This window comes from Pinus tabuliformis, chromosome 8 (genome assembly GCF_031772625.1).
Source record: "Pinus tabuliformis cultivar Carrire ecotype Pingquan chromosome 8, CPIR1, whole genome shotgun sequence".
Lineage (NCBI taxonomy): Eukaryota > Viridiplantae > Streptophyta > Pinopsida > Pinales > Pinaceae > Pinus > Pinus tabuliformis.
The window spans coordinates 1275737545-1275745171 of NC_142294.1; the positions used below are offsets into that span (position 1 = coordinate 1275737545).

Here is a 7627-nt window from a genome sequence, read left to right on the forward strand (position 1 = left end):
GTCCCCAGTTCGGTTATTTTTCCATGTGTACTGGGTCTTTGCCGAGGGAAGATCAATCCAGTGGTGATCTTCGAGAAGATGCCCAAAAAAATCAGAGAGGGGATCTATTTGAGCGAGGTGGCCCCAAGATTCAGAGAAGCCAATGGAGAAATTTAAGTCTCCTCCCAGAATTAAGTTCTCTGCTTGTAATAGAGGGGAGCCAAGGAGCCTCTTCCAGAATTGTTCTCTATTGTGACATGGGCCGTAGACATTTATAATTTGAAGGTGTTCCTCCAAGTCTTTTGAATATATTTCTGCCCCCAAAAAACCCCCACCACCCCATAAGTTCTTAAGCAGGATGGATTTATTCTTTAGACCCATAGCAATGCCCCCTGATCGGCCAGACACATCTATGGCTGAGAAGGTCCACCCAGGCATCCAGGAGTTAAGAGTGGAGATTGCAGAGTCCGCAGTGCATAAGGTTTCTTGTAAAAATATAATGTCCACAGGATTAGAGTGAATCAGTCGCTTCAGGGCCGATTTTTTGTCCGGGCTGGCCAAACCTCTGCAGTTGAAAGACATAATTATCATGGAGGGGGGTGGAGGAGGGTGTCCTGCGCTCTAAGGGCCCTATCAAGAGTCTGCTGTTTGCCAAGGAAGACCTCCTCCTCCGTGAGCTTTTGAGAAATCGACTTTGAGGATGGTCGACCGCGGCCCTGCTTGGGCGGGATTGGATGGGGATCCACTATCATCCCAATGGAGTCAGAGACCAAAATCTTCGTGGTCGAGCGGGTGGGGTACCTCGGAGTAGAGTTTACCGAGGGGGAAGGGGAGGGAAAAGAAGGGTGTGGGAGAGAGGGGATAGAGGAGGTGTGGGGGAGGTCAGGTGGCCTCGGGATGGAGCAGGTAACATATAATGATCGGGGAGGGGGCTTTGGAGGGCAGTTGCCCTTGATCAGATCGAGGGCCGAGGGGGAAGAGGGGGAGGGAATACCACCAGGGGGGGCGCACCAGAAGCCAATAAATTCATTGATGCAAATAGAGAAACAGAGGGAGATGTTATAGAGGACATACCCGAGGAGAACACCGCTCCTTTTGCAGCTTTGGAGCGCGTCATAGGAGGAGATGGTGGCCGGGTCCTGTTCGGAGCTTGCTTCTTGCGACGAGGAACATGAGGCGCTTCCACCGTGTCCGATGGGTTGAGAGGATCTCTGTCAGGTGCCTTGTTCGCCTGAGGGTTAGGTGCATCTTCATTGATAAGCTGGTCCTGACCAGAAGCAGTGTGCTGATTCTTCTGCAGAAGGGGGCAGTCCTGGAAGAGATGGCCCACCTGGTGGCATCGCCTGCACCTGTAAGGGATGCCTTCATAATCCAGCTTCTGTTTTCTTGAAGTGGATTTCCAGTGAATAGCAATGTTTTCAGGCACTCCCCCTCTGGTGTCCATGTGCACTAAGATCCTTGCATAAGCCAGCGCGCCCGTCGTGATGTAAGACTTATCAGATTCCATATAAGTCCCTAGCGCATTCCCAATTCTCTTAAAAATGTCTTCCGACCAGTACTGCAAGGGCAAACCCGGCAGCCTTACCCAAATCGGTCCAATTCCTAGCAACTCCGTCTTCGGATCAAACAGGGGAGTCCATCTCTTGAGGAGGACCGGAGATTTTTCGAAATGCCAAAAGGAAGAGAGGACCCAACTCGTGTGATCCGCCCGTGCAAATTTGAGAGCGAACCACCCTCGCACAAAGGTCTGTACCGATGGAATGTCCACGAGGTATTTCCCCAAATCTCAGTCGCCCATTCCTTCAATTTTGCCGCAGTGGCATGTCTGCCCCTGATTCTTCCCACGAGAACACAATCAGCCAGCTCCATGGCTTCACCCCACCTGATGTCCTCTTCCAAGCGCAGAAATGCGTCCTCCACCGTTGATTTGAAACAACGTTGCTTCTTGGCAGGGCGGGAGGACATGCGTCCCAGATTTACCGTCGCCTGTGAGCCCTGGGGGGGGGGGGATAGGGTTTGAACCGGGGATGGGGAAAGCCTCGGGGAGAGGAGGGACCTCGTGGTAGCTACCGGAGGGAACGGGGGGAGCTGAGGCAGGGTTTGAAACCGATAAGGGAGGGTTAGCTACCGAGATAGGAGGGTTTGGGGGGGGGTGTGGAGGGAGCTCCGTAGAGGTTACAGGGGGCAGTGAAAGGGGGGGGGGGGAGCCGACAAAGAGTTGACGCCGTTCGGGGAGGGTTGAAGGCATTCAGCTACAAAACCCAGAGTTGCAGGTGAAGGGATCGCAAAGGATTGCCATGAGGAGGGTTCACCCTGGTAAAATGAGGAGGGGAGAGGCGGTTCAGATGGGGGCGAAAAATGCTCGAAGCTGGCAGACAGATTCGCACTGTGTAGTGCCCCAGAAGAAAACGTGGAGCGCCAGATGGAGCTCTCCGCCAGCGGGGATTCCGAGTAATCCACTTCTTCCGAGTCCATAGTGACAGCTGCTGTTTTCCTTCCTTGGAGAGCTGGAAACCGCCTGCTGGTATGCTCCTCGAAACCTGCTAACGGCTGTTCGTCGGCACCGACAACGGGGGGACCAAAGAGCACGATCCGTAACAGCAGGGTGCGCTCACCGTTTCAATGAAAATGACCTCCACTGAGAGCTGCCGGCTAGAATAGAGGGGGATGCCAAACTGTGGTAAGAAGTCAGGGGAGAGCCATAACAGAGGCTGCCAAGGTAAGTTGGAAAGTAAAAAATGAACGGGAGGGCGAGGGTGAAAACAGGGAACGCGAGGGTGAACGCACGCGCCCGATGCCAGCACGGGTCACGAGGCAGAAAACGGAACGGGGTACGGGTGCGATGGGGTTCACAGAGCCGTAGAACGGCCTGTAAACCCCTGTCAGAGGGAAATCATGGCTAGGGTTTCAGAGCCAAGTTGATTCCACCTCACAGATTTTTTTCACCGTCATAATGTTATTATAATATATTAATTAACTAATATTATTATAATATATTAGTATATGTGGTTTATAAAGTCTGATTCGAGAATTAAATTTCGAGAGTGTCAAAAGAATTGAACCCATACTATCAATAACATAAGTGATTTAACAATGAAAACTCAATTAATTGAGATAACCCTCAAGACTTAATATAATTGTAATATTGTATGATAGTATTATAACAATATTATAATAAAATGTATTAATGATATTTTTTGATATTTTTGTTATTATTATAGTAATAATAGTATTATTATATAAGTATTAATTATAAGTTATAATAAAAATAAAAATATTCTTATAAAAATACTAATATAATATGTGAGTTGATGGATTCAGTATAGGGGAAGTTTGGGGTTATAAATGGTGGATGTGTGTCCCTTTTCTCTCTACATTACAATTTCGAGTTTATATTTGTGTGAAAGAAAGGATTGTCTGCAGGTGAGGTTCTACAATGGAGCAACATCCATGCATAGATAAAGAGGATATTGTTTATCAACTTACCCAACTGGCCACCAAATTGGAGTTGCTTACCGCTCTTATTTCCAGGCAAGGAGACATGATTCTACTTGAATCAAGAGCACACTTTACTTTGTTGAACCAAAAGTTAAGTTTGTTGCCGACCAAGTTAGAGCGACTATAGTAGGCCCACAACCTTTTGCCTACTAAGGTGGATGACTTGGAAATTTCATCTGAAGCAAAGGCGATTGGGGTTTTGAAAAAGGTAGTTGGAGAATTTGATGACATGTATGATGCATTGTCAACCCAACAAGTGCCAAAGGATTTGAGAGTGACTGAGGAGACCTCATAGGATGTTCCTCCTCCTCACTCTAGACCTTGTAAGCAGGGAGGCGAAGGCACTCATGCCCTGGTATAAATGTTGTTGGATAGTCCGTCTCTTATAGTTTTATCTTATGCTTTACAATTATGTAGAAATTTTAGACATCTTTGGAGGATCTATAAGACCAACCATATAAGAAGGTAGTTTGTAGATGTCAATCTAGAAGCATTAGTTCTTTTTGAATATTGTGGAGAGTCAAAGAAGAAGAATATGGTACAAATGTAAAAGGTTATGGGCTTCAATCTAGATTGACTTAATAGAAAATACAAATTTCGTTAAAAAAATACTAATATAATATCAATATAATAACAGTAGCAATACATTTTATATTATTATTATTAATATGATGATTGTAATATTATTATTAGAATAATGTTAATGTAATGTATTATAATAATATTACTCAAATAATAATATATTATTGATAATAATTTTATAATATTATTAAAATATATTACATTGATTTTTTCTCTCTCTTTTAAAATATCACACACACATAATATATCACTCACACACATAATTGTAAATACTTAGTGGAGAAAGTTGTTGCTTAGAAATGTAAAAATCAAACAAAATGAAATAGTAACACCACTTAATTTTGTAAGTGCAAGGAGCTTGAGCAAAAAGACAAACAATATAAACCCTAACTCGTCATTGCTCATTAGCAAAAAATTAGAATGCAACAAGTTTTTCAAATCACCGAGATTCATTCTATTTTTTTTCATTGCTTGAGCACAATGGGGAAGAGTATTTGCTACCATATAACTTATGTTCAAAGAAGCTAACTACTTTCAAGAAAAATTTGGCCCAGGCACAATTTATTTATTCAACATGTAGACTCACTAGTTTCTTTGATAGTATTTTTAATTGTCATCCTTGACACAAAAAATAACCTTTATTAAACACATCTAGACTTTACAGGGCACCAATTTATTCAACATGTAGACTCACTAGTTTCTTTGATAGTATTTTTAATTGTCATCCTTGACACAAAAAATAACCTTTATTAAACACATCTAGACTTTACAGGGCACCAATTGATTGGAAAAGCATCACTGAGAAATAATATATTACAAAAAAATGGATAGGCTCATGGAATAAGCACAAATAACAATCCCTTAAAAATACATAGACGATCCATTTCACACATATATGTATAGTTGAAACCCTAACAGAACATGATCATCAAGGTTTCGTAAGTTCATGTTCCAAAAAATCTTACATATCACTCTTATTTTTCTCGAGCATGGCTTACCCAATAAATAACCTAAAATTTTGCATACCCATGGGCATATGAAACATGATTGATTAGGCCTAATTGATATTAAAATATTTTAATACTAATATTAATAGCAATATGATATTAATAATAGTATTAATATTAAAATATCTCAATATAGTAGTATAAGTCAATAGTATTAATATTAATATTATATATCTCAGTGTTATGAATGTATAGTTATTATTAAAATAGTGTTAATGTAATAAATCACAATAATATTATTAAAGTATTATGAAATGCCTTAATTATGGTTTTATATATTTTTATTCCAGATTTGGTAGTTCTTAGTTCATAATGGTGTAAACATTTTATCACTTTGAAGCACCTTATGACACCAAAACTTCGTGTAAGGTCTTGGGTAATGTGATAACATTTTGTGGAAGATTCTCTTTATTCACGACTTTACTATCCTTTTCCTTGGAGCGCGGGGAAGATTAAGCTTACCCTCATTTCCACTCTCCTTTCCCGTGTGGAAATAGTTGGGTTTACTTTGACTCGTGTATTGTCCTTCATAGGCTACCTTGTGGGATTCATTTACCAAGGACATATCTGATTGAGATATAAAAATAACACAACTTTTATTAAACTCTTATACATTAAGAAAACTTAGGAGTCTCGAGAGATAACCTTTACTTTTGTGTCATTTAAGAAATTATGTTATTTGAAAGTATATTTATTGTTTATTGTTCATTCCCTAAACTTTAAGAGTGTTCTTGATTGGTTAAATTATAGTCATTTACACAGAGATTATGTTTTTGATATGTGAAAGACTCTTTTAATTTTAGTTTTTTAAACACAAAATGCTTAGTAAATGAACATTTTATATGAATGTTGTGTTAACAACAATTTTCGTCAATGTTGTTTGTTTTGGATTGGCTAAAATATCTCGCCTCAAGAATTCAAATTCATTGTTCCGGTCTCCTACAAGTGTTATGAGTCATTCACCAAAAAATAGATATTCTATGTTTCAAAACGTGATCTTATTTTTATTCTTACTCTCATTCCCCTTTTCACAATATTTTTTGTGCCCAAGCTTGTTGCATAGCCTTGTTGGATTTCTTCCTATATGAAAGGTTAATGGTTGGGTATATATAAAATAGAGGCGGGGATTCATCCATCGCATAGAATGGAAAGCTCTGTCCAATAATGTTTTCGTAACAAATCTTCGTTTCTAATACCATCAATTGAAAAACACTTCCTACCTGAGCTCCTCATCCAATTGATTTAGAGGGGTATACATAAATTTGAAAGGATGTAGCATCGAACTAGAAGAAAACTTGAAGGGGAATCCATGTGCCTGGTCTCTCTCAATCTTAAACCTGGCCTGGGCCTTGGCCCTTTCACTTTTGGTATGCCAATTTGTGAAGCCATCACAAATATTGAACAAGACACAAACAATTATGATGTGGTGCAATTGAAATACTATGGTGAGGAACCTTCGATGTTTGATATTTTGATCAACTTTCTTGAACTTGGATTTGAACTTCAATTTGAGCCTTATTCACAACAATTACACCTCATAGATGTATTTGATGTGCAAAGTATTAAAATGAACTATGAAAATTATTTAATTTGTGACCCCAATACTGCTACATTTGCAATTGTATATGATGCATGTGGACCAACTTACCATGGGAGTTATGATGCAAATATGAGGATCTATACACTTTTCTATCAAGCCTTGTCATTTTCATTTCCAATCCCACCTCAGTATGAGTATTGCGTGGACCATCAAGTGGAGTTAACTTCAGATTTTCTTGATAGGAAAACACTAGTCACCTCCTGTATTTGTATATATGATAAATCCAATGGTAGTGTTGGTGTTGGAGCTTCATTGAATAAATCCATACTTCCTCTGTTGCTAGCAGGAAGTTTGTATATGGAGGAAGTACATGCAATGTTGGTTAATGAAATTTGGTTCAATGTTGGGGGTCAACATCTTCCTTTTGGAGCTTGATCTCAGAATGTTTGGTCTGAATTGGGTTGTCCATGTGAAATTCATCAAAAATAAGTTGACCAAATAGTGATTCATAATGCTTTAGATACTAGTCCAAGAAAAATGTTATGTGGGGGATATTTATATAATTAATTTACATGTGTATTAAATATATTATTTAATTCTTAGGCACACAAAATCAATAAATTTGTATTTCATACAAATTTTCCTATCCATGCAATGGTGGCCCTCTTTCTAGCGCCAAATATTTGACAGGCCAAAATGTTCTACCAACCAAAAGGGGATCTCCTCGGTTCAAAATCCCAATTAGACTTTACACTATTTGGGATGGGAGTCCCATCCGGTATGTGGACCTGACTACCACCATATTGTTTTGAAGATTTTCTTTGGACAAAATTAGCAATGCATGAGAAAACCAATATAACGTTTGACAAACACAAGTTATAATAGCTTTATGAAATACTATGCAAGTAATATACAAAATACATAGTTGCAACCAAAGTAAATAACATGAATCTTTAAAGGAAGGATATAAGTATACTTCAATTAAGATACATGGATGGAAGAAAGAATTTGTTTATCAATT

The 7627-nt window shown here is 39.6% G+C and overlaps 1 pseudogene; it reads left to right on the plus strand.

Annotated features, from left to right (window-relative positions):
- Positions 1-6336: 6336 nt before the first annotated feature.
- On the plus strand, positions 6337-7293 carry LOC149240051 (PHAF1 protein At3g51130 pseudogene; annotated as a pseudogene).
- The last annotated feature ends 334 nt before the right edge of the window (positions 7294-7627 follow it).